Here is a 15,915-nt window from a genome sequence, read left to right as displayed (position 1 = left end):
CGGTGCGCCGGCCACAGCGTGCCGGCCGTGGCGGCCATTGGAGGGTGAACCAACGGCAAAGGAAGACCTTTCTCTCTGTCTCTCTCACTGTCCACTCTGCCTGTCCAAAAAAAATATTTTGAGAGCCTGTAAAATAGAGATAAAATTTCAGGCCAGCGCTGCAGGCACACCGGGTTCTAGTCCCGGTCGGGGCACCGGATTCTGTCCCAGTTGCCCCTCTTCCAGGCCAGCTCTCTGCTATGGCCCAAGAGTGCAGTGGAGGATGGCCCAAGTGCTTGGGCCCTGTACCCCATGGGAGACCAGGAGAAGCACCTGGCTCCTGCCTTCGGATCAGTGCAGTGCACCGGCCATGGTGGCCATTGGAGGGTGAACCAATGGCAAAGGAAGACCTTTGTCTCTCTCTCTGTCCGCTCTCTCTTTCAAAAAAAAAAAAGGTAAAATTTCAAATGAAAAGCAAATACTAAAAGTATAGTGTGAAAGTGTATATATATATATATATATAGATATAGATATATATCAATATAATCTCTAAGACAGAATACAACATTATTTTCTAATCAGTAACCTGGAATAAACTTTAACAGTAGCCTGTTAGTAAATTTGAGTGAAAATATATTTTTTCTGTTTTTAATTTTATTTTACTCTTGACTCTGAAGTCTTCTTTTAAAACCACCTCCTCTGAGAGAACTTCCACTTTGACTATGACCTTCTCTAAATAAGATTGGAGTTGGTGAGCTCAAAAGGCTTCCATAGTCTTGGCAACTCATGACAAGAGCCTAGGGTGATTTCTGACATCATAAATAAGTGTCAATTGTTAAATCAACAACAGGAGTCACTGTGCACTTACTCCCCATGTAGGATCTCTGTCCTTAATGTGTGGTTCTAGGTGAATTAATGGTATAACTAGTTATCCAACATTATTTTATACTTTGTGTTTCTGTGTGGATGCAAACTGTTGAAATCTTTACTTAGCATATACTAAATTGATCTTCTGTATATAAAGATAATTGAAAGTGAATCTTGATGTGAATGGGATGGGAGAGGGAGTGGGAGATGGGATGGTTGCAGGTGGGAGGCAGGTTATGGGAGGAAAAAGCCACTGTAATCCAAAAGCTGTACTTTGGAAATTTATATTTATTAAATAAAATTTTAAAAAAAAGAAAATCACAAATCACTAAAGTGTTACATTAAAGTATTACATTAAAAAGTGGAAAAAAAAAATCTTCCATGTTCAGGGATTAGGAGAATCAACATCATCAAAATGTCCATACTACCAAAAGCAATTTACAGATTCAAAATGATCCCAAAGAAAATACCAATAGGATGCTTCACAGATATAGAAAAATGATGCTAAAATTCATATGGAAACACAAGAGACTTTGAATAGCTAAAGCAATCTTATATAAGAAAAACAAAGCTACAGTCATCACAATACCTGATATCAAGACATAATACAGGGCAGTTATAATTGAAACAGCCTGGCTCTGGCACAAAAACACACATGTAGACAAATGGGACAGAACAGAAACTCCAGAAATGAATTCATGGATCTACAACCAACTTTACAGAAATTAAAAACAATGGCTGGGGCCAGCACTGTGGGATAGCAGGCTAAGCCTCCTGCAGCACCAGCGTCTCATATGGAAACTGGTTTGTGTCCTGGCTGCTCCACTTCCAATCCATATCTCTGTTTTTGGCCTGGGAAAGCAGTGGAAGATGGCTCAAGTCCTTGGGCTCCTGAACCCACGTGGGAGACCTGGAGGAACTCCTGGCTCTTGGTTTGGATCAGACCACGTTCCAGCCTTTGTGGCCATTTAGGGAATGAACCAGTGGAAGGAAGACCTCTCTCTCTCTCTCTCCCTTTCTGTCTGTAACTGCCTCTCAAATAAATAAATAAAATCTTAAAAAAAGAGATATTACAATTCATATCACAGAAATACAACAGATCACTAGGGCTGTTAACAGCAACTAATAAATCAACAAATTTGAAGAAAAGGTTAATTTATGGATAAATACAACCTACCAAAACTGAAACTGGAATAAATAGAAAACGTGAATAAACAAAAAATGAGTAACAACATTGAATTTGGAATAAAAAAGTCTCCAAATAAAAGGTCAGCCCCAGATGTTTTCACTACTAAATTTTATCAAGTTAAAAAAAAAAGCTAACATCATTCTTTATTAAAATAAAATAGGTAATAAGCATTTGGCATAGTGGTTAAGAGGCTACATTCATTTTACGTTGGAGAGCCTGTATCTGTATTCTGTCTTCACTCCCAATTCCAGCTTCCTGCTAATGCATACCATAGAAGGAAGCAGATTATTCAAGTACTTGAGTCCCTGCCAACTGGACACAGATTGAGCTCTTGGATCCTGTCCTTGGCTAAGCCTAGTCCTGTTCTTGCAGAAATTTTTTAAGATTTATGTATTTATTTGAAAGCTAGAGTTACAGAGAGGCAGAAGTAGAGAGAGAAAGAGGTCTTCCATCCACTGCTTCAATCCCCAGATGTCGGAGCTGCGCTGATCCAAAGCCAGGATCCAGGAGTTTCTTCTGGGGCTCCCACATTGGTGCAGGGGCTCAAGGACTTGGGCCAACCTCTACCACTCTCCCAGGCCATAGCAGAGAGCAGTATCAGAAATGGAGCATCCAGGACTCAAAGTAGTACCAATACAGAATGCAGGCACTGCCAGTGGCAGCTTTACTGGCTATGCCGCAGCGACAGCCCCATCTTGCCGAAATTTAAGGAGTGAATCAGCACAAGGTAGATCACTCTGTATCTCTGCCTTTAATGAATTAAATAAATGAATTTAAAAATTTAAAATACAAAATAAGGTCACAGAAAATGTTTAAAAACAAGTATTAGCATGAGCATTTGGTGCAGTAGCTAAACACACCAATTTTGATAACCATGTCCCATGTCAGAGTGCCAGCTTTAAGTTCAACACCCAACTTGTGATTCAACTTCCTGTGAATGCACCCCCTGAGAGGCAGTAGGTAGTGGTTCAAGTTATTGGGTCCTTGCCACACATGTGGGAGGCCAGGATGGACTTCCTGGCTCCTGTGTTCAACCTGGTTGAGTTGCAGCTGCTGTAGGGTTTTGTTTGTTTATGTTTTTGGAGGGGGCAAAGCAGCTGATGGAAGATCTCCCTCCCTCTGTCTCTCTGCCTTTCAATTAAAAAATCAATAAATAAGACCATTTAAAAAAGGATGACAGAGAAAACAATTGCAATTATGTTACATACTAACCCACTTAACATCAATAATCACTTTAAATGTGCATTATCTAAACACATCAAGGATAGAGATTGATATGGGGAAAATCAAACCAAGATCCAACTTCATGCTGTCTATAGGAAAACCATTTAAATACACAGACACATGGAGGGGATTGGAAGTCATCTCGGTCAAACACATTTCCTTCGCATAGTAGGAATACATTCAAGATGTATGTTGTGCAAAATGGTGAGAATCGTTAATAACAATGTGTTCTACTATAGAAAATAACAGTTTAGACTTAAGTATTCTCATCATGAAAAATAGGTATATAATGGATATGATAATTGCCTTAATTTGTTTATTAAAAATATATAAATATTTCCAAACATGACTATGTGCTAAAGACATTTCATTCTTATCAGCTTAAGACACATATAGGGGCCAGTGCCATGGCTCACTTGGTTAATAGTGTGCCTGCAGTGCCAGCATCCCATATAGGCACTGGGTTCTAGTCCCAGTTGCTCCTCTTCCAGTCCAGCTCTGTGCTGTGGCCCAGGAAGGCAGTAGAGTATGGCCCAGGTGCTTGGGCCCCTGCACCTGCGTGGAGACCAGGAAGAAGCACCTGGCTCCTGGATTCGGATCTGCACAGTGTCAGCTATGGTGGCCATTGGGGAGTGAGCCAATGGAAGGAAGACCTTTCTCTCTGTCTCCCTCTCACTGTCTATAACTCTATCTGTCAAATAAATAAATAAAAGACACAACTGATTAAAAATAAAAATAGGGGCCAATGCTGTGGCACAGTGGGTTAATGCCCTAGCCTAAAGAGCCAGCATTCTATATGGGCACCAGTTGGAGACTCGGCTGCTCCACTTCCCATCCAGCTCTCTGCTATGGCCTGGGAAAGCAGTAGAAGATGGCCCAAGTTTTTGGGTCCCTGCACCCACATGGGAGACTTGGAAGAAGCTCCTGGCTCCTGGCTTCAGATTGGCACAACTCCAGCCATTGCAGCCATCTGGGGAGTGAACTAGCAGATGGAAGACCTCTCTCTCTCTCTCTCTCTCTCTCTCTCTCTCTCTCTCTCTTCTCTCTCTGTGTAACTCTGACTTTCAAGTAAATAACTCTTCAAAGAAAATAAAAATAAAAGTAAAAATATGCTCCTGGAGCTGTGGCATAGTGGGTAAAGCCACCACCTGCAGTGCCAGCATTAAATATGGTTGCTGGTTTGAGACTCAGTTGCTCCACTTCTAATCCAGCTCTCTGCTATGGCCTGGGAAAGCAGTAGAAGATGGCCCAAGTCCTTGGGCCTCTGCATTCATGTGACCCAGAAGAAGTTCCTGGCTCCTGTCTTCGAATTGGCACAGCTATTGCTGCCAACTGGGAAGTCAACCAGCAGACGGAAGACCTCTCTCTCTCTCTGACTCTCCTTCTCTCTGTGTAAATCTGCCTTTCAAATTAATAAATAAATCTTTTAAAAATATGCAGAAATACAGTCCATTACAATACCAGTCCAATGAAACCTAGAAAACAAAACATTCATTTCTGACTAATCAGGATTTAGGTCAAAACACTACATTGGTTATAGAGTGAGACAACAGGCAGTTCTACAAGAAATTACAATGGTTCCTACCAGTTTTCCTAAATAGGACAATAAGAAAAAAGTTATAGAACTAAATACTGGCTGGCCCGCAGCTCACTAGGCTAATCCTCTGCCTTGTGGTGCTGGCACACCGGGTTCTAGTCCCGGTCAGGGTGCTGGATTCTGTCCCAGTTGCCCCTCTTCCAGGCCAGCTCTCTGCTGTGGCCAGGGACTACAGTGGAGGATGGCCCAAGTGCTTGGGCCCTGCACCCCATGGGAGACCAGGATAAGTACCTGGCTCCTGCCATCAGATCAGTGTGGTGTGCTGGCTGCAGCACGCTGGCCGTGGTGGCCATTGGAGGGTGAACCAATGGCAAAGGAAGACCTTTCTCTCTGTCTCTCTCTCTCTCTCACTGTCCACTCTGCCTGTCAAAAAATAAAAATAAAGAAAAATTTAAAAAAAGAACTAAATAAAAAATATAAATCCACCATTTGTAATCAGTACATAAATGTACAGTGTAAATATTCAACCAGTGGTCACTAGTAACTAGCAATATGTTACCATTCAGAAATGTCAGTTAACACTAGGTGGAGTAAATAAATAAATAAGGTCACTCCAAGTGCTGGGAAATCAAAAAGTAAATGAGAGCATATGCATGAAAAGTTAGATACTTAATCCTTCTACTCCACTAACACTTCATACAGAATTAGAATTTATTCACAATCTATAACCTAACATTTCCCATTATTTTAAAAAACTACCATGAATTAGCATGAGGAAATAAATTAAGAAAAATATTATCATAAATATCAAAAAATAAACCAAGAAAAACTCACTGTTGAGCATAATATATTCTAAGCTACAGCAAACATTAAAAAGAACCTAGACTCATTCACCAGTGAGGGCAGAGGTTGAAGAGATCAAGAAGACCTCTGGGGGCCAACATCGTGGCAGAGCAGATAAAGCTGCTGCTTGCAGAGCAGCCATCCGAAATGGGTGCCTGTTCCTGTTTGGGCTGCTCCACTTCCAATCCAGCTCTCTGCTATGGCCTAGGAAATCAGCAGAAGATGATCCAAGTCCTGGGGCCCCTGCATGCCCATGTGAGACCAGAAAGAAGCTCCCAGCTCCTAGCTTCAGATGGGCAGAACTTCAGTCATTGCGGCCATCTGGGAATTGAACCAATGGATGGAAACCGATCCACCCCCCCTCTACCTCTGCCTTTCAAATAAATAAATAAATCTAAAAAAAATTTAAAATGACAACCCCTGAACTGACCAAGGCCCATTTATTTGAATGGGTAGTCATTCCATGAGTGTTTACATTATTATTCAAACTTAGCAGAAAGTAAAACCATCCTCTTTCCCTTTTCAGGTCTTATTATTGAATAAACAGATTCCATGAAAGAAAATAGCAATGTAACATTCAAATAATGGCACATAATTCCTGCATAAGTGGGGAAATTGTGAATAAATGGAAGCAAATTTCCACAAAATACATGAAATGGAATGAGCTCTGGGAAGCAGCCTGCTGAACCCACAGTTCACAGGGAACCTACACTCAGAAGGTTCCCCAGGTTTCAAGTCTTGGTGATCACATCACACTGAAGAGATGCATCCCATGGGAGTTCATTCCTAGCTACTGAGAGAGGGATGCCTAAAAGATTCAGAAATTTTAATTCTGAGGGCTTCACACTTTTTATCTAGAATTAGCAGAGGCTTCAGATTCAGGGCTCACTCCCACCAGGCACCTCCAGGCAGAAGCCAGTGCAAGACATGTGTCTTCTCTTTCTGGTCCCCATCTCTTTCCTCAAGTTTTCTGTGGATCTCACTCAGAGTTTTCATTAGCATAAGCTTAGCTATTATAGGAAAGGGTGGTTATGAAGAATCAGAGCCACTCCAATCAGGAAACTGCAGGGGTCTTAAATACACATGGGCCAGAGATTGAGGAGAAAAGAAAATATATTTTTATTATACAAATCATAAATAAATTCTCAAATTCATAAACCTGTTCTCACCCAGCAAAATTTGATCCTCACAGATATTCTGATTTCGTACAAACCATCGTCTGACTAAACCAACTCCATGACACAAAATAAAGCTGCTGTGTGCCCAAAGTGCATTTGCTTTTCAGGTCTCACACCAGTTAACTAGGATGCATTTCCCTTGGCATTTACAAAGGTTCTACTCCCTACACAAGGTTGAGAGAATACAGTGTGCATCAATCATTTTTGTCTTGTCCCTTCAATACCAGCATCTAGTTAGCTGATATTAATATGTCTCCAAGGAATGAGAACTGTGGTTGAGAGAAAATCTTAATGTCCCAAAGAGTGAGCTATCTTGATGGAGGGTATATGTCGCTCCCCCTCTTCGCGGAGGAATGACACAGGACCCTGCGCTGTTCTTTTGCCTGCTCAGCCCTTCCCAGGTTTGCTGCTGGTCCTTCCCGGGTTGGCTGCCGATCCTTCCACCTCCGTGGAAGGGCGGCTCCCCCTGCCACTTTCCCCACTTCTGCGGGGGAGCGGCACACCGCCGGCCGGCTCTCTCGGGGGCTGCTCAGATGTTATCCGGATATTCCCCTTAGATGTTCCCGGTGCATGTTGTCTCTCTCCTCCTTTATAGTCCTCTTCCACCAATCCCAACTCTGCTACCCACACGCCGAGTATGCTGCTCTTCTCCAATCAGGAGCAGGATCAGCTCCTGCAGGTTATTGGTCGAACTGGAGGCAGCTGTGTAAAAGTTGTTTACTCCTCTCCCAGCGCCATATTGTGGGAGAGCAGATGCATAGAATAAGTCTTAATTTCAGTAACTTAGTCTAGTCTGAGTTGCTCCCCACAGGTATATAATAGATTCCCTAGTTTTAGGGCACCAATTACCACCCTGGATTCTCCCTCAACTTACTGTTGTTCTTCAGGAAGATGAGGAAGGGGATTTGTTAGACTCTGTTGGGGCACTGAGGCCCTGTTAGGCCACTGGGCCTGCACCGCACCTTCAGGCCCAATGAAAGTGGGCACAGATAGATCATTTAAAGGTTGGTGAAATATTTATTGCTTGGGAAAGCCCTGCACCTGGGATATTCCAAACTGCTAGACAATGCACTGTAAATTTCACAAAGGAGCCTTTCTGCATGCCCCCCACCCATCTTATCAGGGTCAATGTGGTACTCTGCACCTCCCCCAACAGGCCGCTTGAGAAGGGACACTGCTGCTGCACAAATGGAATGAAGCCTGGCTACAAAACCCTTGCCCTCTGTGTGGGCAGGCTTAACCCCCACTCTCTTTATCCCCCACCTTGGGTTCATCCCTGTGGGGAGCAGCTCGGACTAGACTAAGTTACTGGAATTAAGACTTATTCTATGCATCTGCTCTCCTCTGTGGGGAGCAGCCCGGACTGGACTAAGTTACTGGAATTAGGACTTATTCTATGCATCTGCTCTCCCACAATATGGCGCTGGGAGAGAAGTAAACAGCTTCCGCACAGCTGCCTCCAGTTCAACCAATAAACTGTAGGACTTGCTCCTGATTGGAGAGCAGCGTACTCGGCGTGTGGGCAGCCGAGTTGGGATTGGCGGAGGAGGACTATAAAGGAGGAGAGAGACGGCATGCACCGGGAACATCTATGGGGAACATCTAAGGGAACCCGTGCAGCCCCCGAGAGAACCGGCCGGCGGTGTGCCGCTCCCCTGCGGAAGTGGGGAATGCGGCCAGGGGGAACTGCCCTTCCACGGAGGTGGAAGGGATAGTAGCCAACCCGGGAAGAACCAGCAGCAAACCCGGGGAAGGCCGAGCAGACGAAAGAACAGCGCAGGGTCCTGTGTTGCTCCTCCACGAAGAGGGGGAGCGACACATCCCCCAATTAAAGCAAAGTCTTATCTACTTCAATGGGCCTCCTTGTCTGTTTTGAACCCTAAAATCCTAAAACCTATCAAGGATAACATTCACTCTGCATTCCTACAGAGACCATCACTCACAAAGAGTTCTGAAACCCAGGAAAAGGAAGAGAAGGGTGTAGGGACCAGTGGTGTGGTGCAGCAGGCTAAAGTCCCAGCCTGCAGCACCAGCATCCCATGTGGGCACCAGTTCAAGTCCCAGCTGTTCTACTTCCAAATCAGCTCCCTGCTAATGTGCCTGGGGAAGCAATGGAAGATGGACCAAGTCCTTGGGTCCCTGCACCCACTTGGGAGATGCAGGGGGGAAGCTCCCAGCTCTGGGCTTTGGATCAGTTCAGCTCCAGTCATTCCAGCCATTTGAGGAGTGAACCAACAGATGGACGACCTCTCCCTCTCTTTCAGTCTCTACCTCTCTTTGCAACTCTGTGCTTCAAATAAATAAAGTAAATCTCAAAAAAAAAGAGAGAGCAAGGTGTATTGAGAAGACACTACTCTGTAAAGTTTCTAAGAATCTCACACTGATGATGACATTCTGAAAAAAAATCTCTGCACTTAATATCAGTAAAAGGAGACTGCAAAATTTTTTTAACTTCATTTATATTTACTTGATATGCAAATAAATGAAGACAGACAGATATCTTTCATCTACCATGCTTACCCCACATGCCAGCAACAGCCAGCAATGGGCCAGGCTTAAGCCATGAGACAGGAACTAAATCTGGGTTTCTGATATTGGTGGCCAGAACCCAAGCCACTGCCTGCTGCCTCCTAGGATGTGCCCTAACTGCAAACTAGGTCAGAAACAGAACCAGGACTTAAACCCAGCACTCTGAGAGGTATGTGGGACCCAAGTGTCACTTCCAAAACTGCTAACGCGCCCACTCCAGGACAATGATTTCTTATAGCACAATGTAATGTAGGCATTGTCTAATTTTCTCTAATGTATAATATTCACAGACAGAAAACAGCCTTTTAAAGAGCTACTGATTGCTTTGTGGGGGAAAAAAAGACAAAATACTGAATCTGAATGAAATTTTTCATGGGGAAAAACACTGGGTAGTGTTCTGAACTGCAGAGTTGAAGTTGGCATTTGGTAATGTGGGAAAAGATCTGGAGATTAAAGATCTATTCCTCTCTATTAAACATGGTTGGTCCCCTCTGAAACTCGTGAGGACTGAGGTAATCCTGCCTGAGAAATTAAGCAGTGAGAATAGGTGTAAAAAGTCATTAGGATAAATCCCTCATGTGATTAATGGCCTCTCTCCCGCGGTCTGCTATGAAGCCACCTGGGATAGGCCTCTCCCACACTCCATCTGTCCACGTGGTGTCTCTGCCATCCTAAGCCTCCACCAGCAAAAAGACCATCACCACACACTGCCCCTCATCCCTGGACCAAAAGTGTGCGGTAAATATACCATTCCTTTCTACCATACCCAGTCTGCTGTTCTGTTACTAGCAACAAGGAAACTGATTCCGACCCCTAGGGAAAACTGAGCTATGACTTGAGACCCCGTTGGCCAACTCAAGGAAACTGGGTCATGCGTGAAGTTCAGATTCTCCCTTCTCACACACACTCTGGAAAGGAGAGGCCCAGGGTTCAGGCAGAGTCACTGCACACCGAGTCAGGGCAGCACACCACGGTCCCAGCTGCCGGCCCACCTCACCTCCTGTGGGCCAGGAAACCTCACACACTCACTGCTTTCCTGCGTCCTCCTCAGGGCCCTGCGGTGAGGGAACTTCAGAGTAGAAGCGTCTGAGCCGGCCGGGGCTCTCTCAGGAGCAGAACCAGGAAGCTGAATTCGAAGGCAACTGAAAGATCCCCAGGGACTGCAGTGTTGCCCTGGCGGGCTTGATTCAGCAGTTCATCCGGACACAGAGGCCGCATGACGTCACAGAGGACGTATCCAATCAGAATTGTCCCTAGCCTGAGGGTGGGCCCTTGGGGTTGCGCGGGTTGGGGAAGTGAGAGGCGGGGCTTGGCCTCAGGCCTGAAGCTGCGTGCTTGGCAGCTGGGCCCTCCGGACTGCAGGATCCCTCTCCTGAGACCTCCGCTTCCCTGTCCAAGATCCTGTTCACTTCTTGAAACTCCGAGCTTGTGATAATCTTCACGTGAGTTACAGTTTACTGACTGTTTATTGGATTCTGGGCCTTTTTTTCTTTGTATTTTTGGCATATTTTTCTGTTAGGTCATTTGATTTTATTAAATACGGATTTGAAGAGTTATTTCTTATACAGATATTCATTTTCTAGATTGTACTTTGTTACCATTTTCTATTTGCTTTTTTATGAGTACCTAGTAACCCTCTTGTTTGTGTTACTTGTTTGCTTACTTTACCTATCAGCTCGTATTTAGTTTTGGATAGTATTAGATTATCTCTATCTATACTAGTATCATTAACATGTTAACAGTTCTGTTGCTTAAAATCTGACCCTTTGGATAAAATTTCCTTTTGTTTGCTTTATTTCCCTAATTATGCATCCTGGACAATGTTGAAGAGAGAAAGTGAGAGGAGAAAGCCTTGTCCAAGTTTACTCCCAGGGAAAAATCATTCAGTGTTCTGTGTTAATTATGCTCTTTATTATTACTTCATTGTAGCCATCTTAATTATAGTAAGGGAATTACTATTTTTTTTACTTCTGTTAATGATTCTTTTTATGGTTAAAAGCTGAATTTTATTAAAAGGTTTCCAACATTTAAAATCAATGATCATGTGATGTACTTATATTTTTCTTACACATGAATTATTTACTTGATTTATTTTGGAATGTTAATCACCTTTGCATCTTCTAGTATATCATACTTGTTATCATCACTTCTGTTTTCATATTTATTTTAAGAATAATATTTTTGCTTAAAATATTTGTGCCTCTTTTTAAAAGTGCATGTTAGGTTATTTTCACCTGATCTGACTGTGTCACCAATGTAATACTGAATTCAAAAGAAATTAAAATATATTCCCTATTTATTGCTACTTTGGATGAATCTGGGAAAATGAGGAACAATCTTCCTTGTATGTGTAGAATTTTCTATAAGTCTGAGTCTGAAATTTTGCTTGTGGAATTTGTTCATTGGCTGATTGGATTTTTCAAATATTGATTCAACTTATTTAACTTATATAGAAGTTTCTACTTTATACAATATCTGGGTTATGGTATATCGGTTTTTAAAATATGGTGACTTTTTGTATCTCTCTAAAAAATTTTTACTCCTAACTATTTCTCAAAATCTTTATTATCTTGTTAAGGTATATAAATGGAGGGAGGTGGCTGGGGGGCTTTGTGGTGTAACAAGTGAAGCTGGGCCTGGGATGCCAGCATCCCATAAAGGTGCCAATTTAAATACTGATGTAGTGCCCTGATAAATGGCCTGGGAAGGTAGCTGAAGATGGCCCAAGTGTTTGAACCCCTGCAACCCACACAAGAGACCCAGATGAAGCTCTGAGCTCCTCACTCCTGGCTTTTGCTTCCCCATCTACTGTAGCCATTTGGGGAGTGACCCAGGAGATGGAAGATCTCTCTCTCTCTCTCTCTCTCTCTGGGTAACTCTTTTTCTTTTTTTTTTTTTTACTCCACTGCCTCCCCCATAACTCTGACTTTCAAATAAATAAATAAATCTTTAACAGAAAAAAAGAAAATTTTTGAAGATGATGCTGTTTGATTCCTTAATTGGTATTTTTTATTTATTTATTTATTTATTTTTTTTGACAGGCAGAGTGGACAGTGAGAGAGAGAGAGAGACAAAAAGGTCTTCCTTTTGCCGTTGATTCACCCTCCAATGGCCGCCGCGGCTGGCGCGCTGTGGCCGGCGCACCGCGCTGATCCGATGGCAGGAGCCAGGAGCCAGGTGCTTTTCCTGGTCTCCCTTGGGGTGCAGGGCCCAAGCACCTGGGCCATCCTCCACTGCACTCCCTGGCCACAGCAGAGGGCTGGCCTGGAAGAGGGGCAACCGGGACAGAATCCGGTGCCCCAACCGGGACTAGAACCCGGTGTGCCGGCGCCGCTAGGCGGAGGATTAGCCTAGTGAGCCGCGGCGCCGGCTTCCTTAATTGGTATTTGTATGGTATTTCTCTTTCACTTCCTTAATGATTTATACTAGTTTTTATTAATTTTGTTAATATGTTTTAAAACCCCTTTTTTCCTTATTTCTGTTGTGCATCTTTCTACAGGTATTTCATTAATGCCTGCCTCTGTTTTTACTTGTCTCTATTGTATATCCCATTCTATAGTTAATTTTAGTTCTTAAGAAAGAAATCACAGAGGGATGGCATTGTGGCATAGTGGGTATAGCTGCTACCTGAAACCCCAGCATTATATATTGGTGCCAGTTTGAGTCCAGACTGCTCCACTTGCAGTTCAGATCCCTGCTAATGGCCTGGAAAAAGCAGCAAGAGTTTGCCCAAGTACTTGGCTTCTGCACCCACATGAGGAATCCAGAGGAAGCTCCTGGCTCTTGGCTCCTGGCTTTCAACTGGCCCAGCTCTGGCCATTGCAACCATTTGGGGAGTGAACCAATGGATGGAAGATTCTCTCTCTCTCTCTCTCTCTCTCTCTCTCTCTCTCTCTCTTTCTCAAATAAAAAAAATAAATCATGTAAAAAAAAAGGAAGCCACAATGAGTGGTTCTCAGTAACTTGGGGCTCTAGTTTTTCTCTAAGCAGGTCTTGCTTGCTTGCTGTGTTTCCAAATCCTGTAATAATATGCCCTGTCTGCCTCCTAATGTCTTCAGTTCCATGTGCCTGCTCACTTTGCATATCTCTAATCCTGTTCCTGAAGCCCATATATTATTTGGAATTTCAATATCTCTTTTATCTGGGACCTTTGTTCATTTTGATATTTTTGTCATTTTAAAAATGTCATCCAAGCCAGCTATTTAAAGCTTCTATTCCTTGTATCTGCAGCATGTACCAGCTGCAAGTGTCCTCATCCCTTTTGTGTACAGCACATCTCTAGTCAAATCTCCTAGTATGCTGGAGACCATGCCAAACCGCATGTGTCTCCAGCCACTCTGCATGTAGTGATTCCATATCAATTTGGTGGTTATCTTCACTAATTCTGTAAAGAATGTCATTGGTGTTTTGATAGGAATAGCATTGAATCTGTAGATTGTTTTAGGTGGTACAGACATTTAATGATTTGATTCTTCAGATCCATGAACAAGGAATATCTTTCCATTTTTTGTGTCTTTGATTATTTCTTTCATCAATGCTTTAAAATATTTTATAATTTTCTTTTTTGTGGAGTATGTGCTGTAATTCATAGAGGTAGACATGCGAATCTGGGGCCCATGCTATGGCATAGTGGATAAAGCTGTTGCCTGCAGTGCCGGCATCCCATATGGGTGCAGGTTTGAGTCCTGGCTGCTTCACTTCTGACAGAGCTCTTTGCTATGACCTGTGAAAGCAATGGAGGATGGCCCAAGTCCTTGGGTCCCTATACCCATGTTGGGGACCTGGAGGAAGCTCCTGGTGCCTGGCTTTGGATTGGCACATCTCCAGCCATTGTGGCCAAGTGGGGAGTAAACCAGTGGATGGAAGATACCCCCCACCTCTCCTTCTCTCTCTTTGTAACTCTGACTTCCAAATAAATAAATAAATCTTTAAAAAAAAAAGGAAATGTGACTTTGAGGTGAGTGTAGACTTCCTAGGGTGTGTATTTTCAGTTCACAAAGAGTTTGTTGTCAGTTTCTGTTTGGAAATGTGACCACCAGAGCCTTGTTCTTGTTGTTGAGGGACACAAAGGGGACAGTCCTTGTTACATTAGCAAGCCTGAGTGATTCTTGGGTTTGTGGCACCAATAGTTTTGGCTCTAAGACTGTGTGATATGAACAGGCCCTGTCACAGGTCTTCCTAGGAGAGTGCAACTAGGGGTTTTTACCACCAAACCCGCCCCATCCCAGGACTGGAGGATGTGAACTAAACCCTGCTGCAATCCTGTAGGGTAACTACAGGTATAAAGAGAATTTTGTATGGGTAGGTATGGATCTGGAGAGGTAGAATGCATGCAGATTCCTCCAGAAGTACCACAAGGTAGAATCTAGTCAGCTTAAAGAAATTAGTACTGATCATTACAGCCCTGGTATTTCAGGGTACAGTGGAGCCATTACCCAGGTTTCCTATGGTGTGAGGGAAGTATTGAGTATAGTGGTGTGTATCTGAAACACAGTGATACAAATAGAGCATTCCAAATGCCATAAGTGAGTGGAAATTACTCCAAAGATTATAATACTCAACATTAACAATCTTAGTTCCACAAGGCACAGATGAAATTGGACCCAGTTCTCAGAAGGTATACAAGGGTCTTGTTGGGGTTGATGCCTTGGGCTGCAGCACAATGAGCTAAGGGATGCAGAGGGAAATTCCTCAGGTAAGGTTAGGGCTGCTACTTGCACTACTCCCAATAAAACAAGGGGAACCCTCTTGGATCTCATAGAGTGAATGGCATAGCTCTGGGGCTTATGGCCCAAACTCCCACAGTGGCAGGATGCAGAGGGCATGCTCCCCACATGTCTCTAGTCACAGAAATAAACTGTATATATATATATATATATATATATATATATATATATATATATGTGTGTGTGTGTGTGTGTGTGTGTGTGTATGATGTTCTGTTATGTACATGCATTTTCATGTTTTGGAATATAGACAGGCTAAAAATTTCCCAAAGCTTTATATTTTTATTCTGCTTTGCTATTAGTTCCTCCTTCAGTATATTGCTTTTTCCATTTTTCTATAAGCATTCAGGAGGAACCAAACCATTATTTAAATATTTATTCAGGAATCTCAGAGAGGTGACATGGCACAGCAGGTTGAGCTACCACCTGCAATGCCAACATATTGTATTGAAGCACTGATTCAAATCATGGTTGCTCTACTGCCGATCCAATTTCCTGCTAATGTGCCTTATAACACAGAACATAGTCCAAGTTCTTGGGCCCCTGCTAAACATGCAGGAAACCTAGGATGGAGTTCCAGTCTTCTGGTGTTGGCCTGTCCCAACCCTATCCATTGCATCCATTTGGGGAATGAACCATAAGTTAGAATATCTTTCATTCTCTCTGTCTCCTCTCTGTAATTCTGTATTTCAAATATCTAAAACTGATTTTTTAAAATAAACATCTCCTCTTTTAAATATATAATTTTATTTCTCACAAGTTTGACCTTTAGCAAAAGTCCAGAACCAAGTCTCTATAGATTGAATTGCCTTTCCTCCAGGTTCTTATAGCATATTTTTCATT

The 15,915-nt window shown here is 43.0% G+C and overlaps 1 protein-coding gene across 1 annotated transcript in view; it reads right to left on the bottom strand.

Annotated features, from left to right (window-relative positions):
• Nucleotides 1–10,532, bottom strand: part of LOC127486139 (uncharacterized) — a 129,781-nt gene extending 119,249 nt beyond the window's left edge. Inside the window, exon 1 of the mRNA XM_070063769.1 lies at nt 10,376–10,532. The gene's annotated coding sequence lies outside the window, so the exon portion shown is untranslated. The remainder of the gene's footprint in view (nt 1–10,375) is intronic.
• Between the last annotated feature and the right edge of the window lie 5,383 nt (nt 10,533–15,915).

The sequence above is a fragment of the Oryctolagus cuniculus genome, chromosome 19, assembly GCF_964237555.1.
Source record: "Oryctolagus cuniculus chromosome 19, mOryCun1.1, whole genome shotgun sequence".
NCBI classification, from domain to species: domain Eukaryota; kingdom Metazoa; phylum Chordata; class Mammalia; order Lagomorpha; family Leporidae; genus Oryctolagus; species Oryctolagus cuniculus.
Note: the sequence above shows the minus strand (reverse complement) of the source record. Positions and strands in the feature narration are given on the sequence as shown.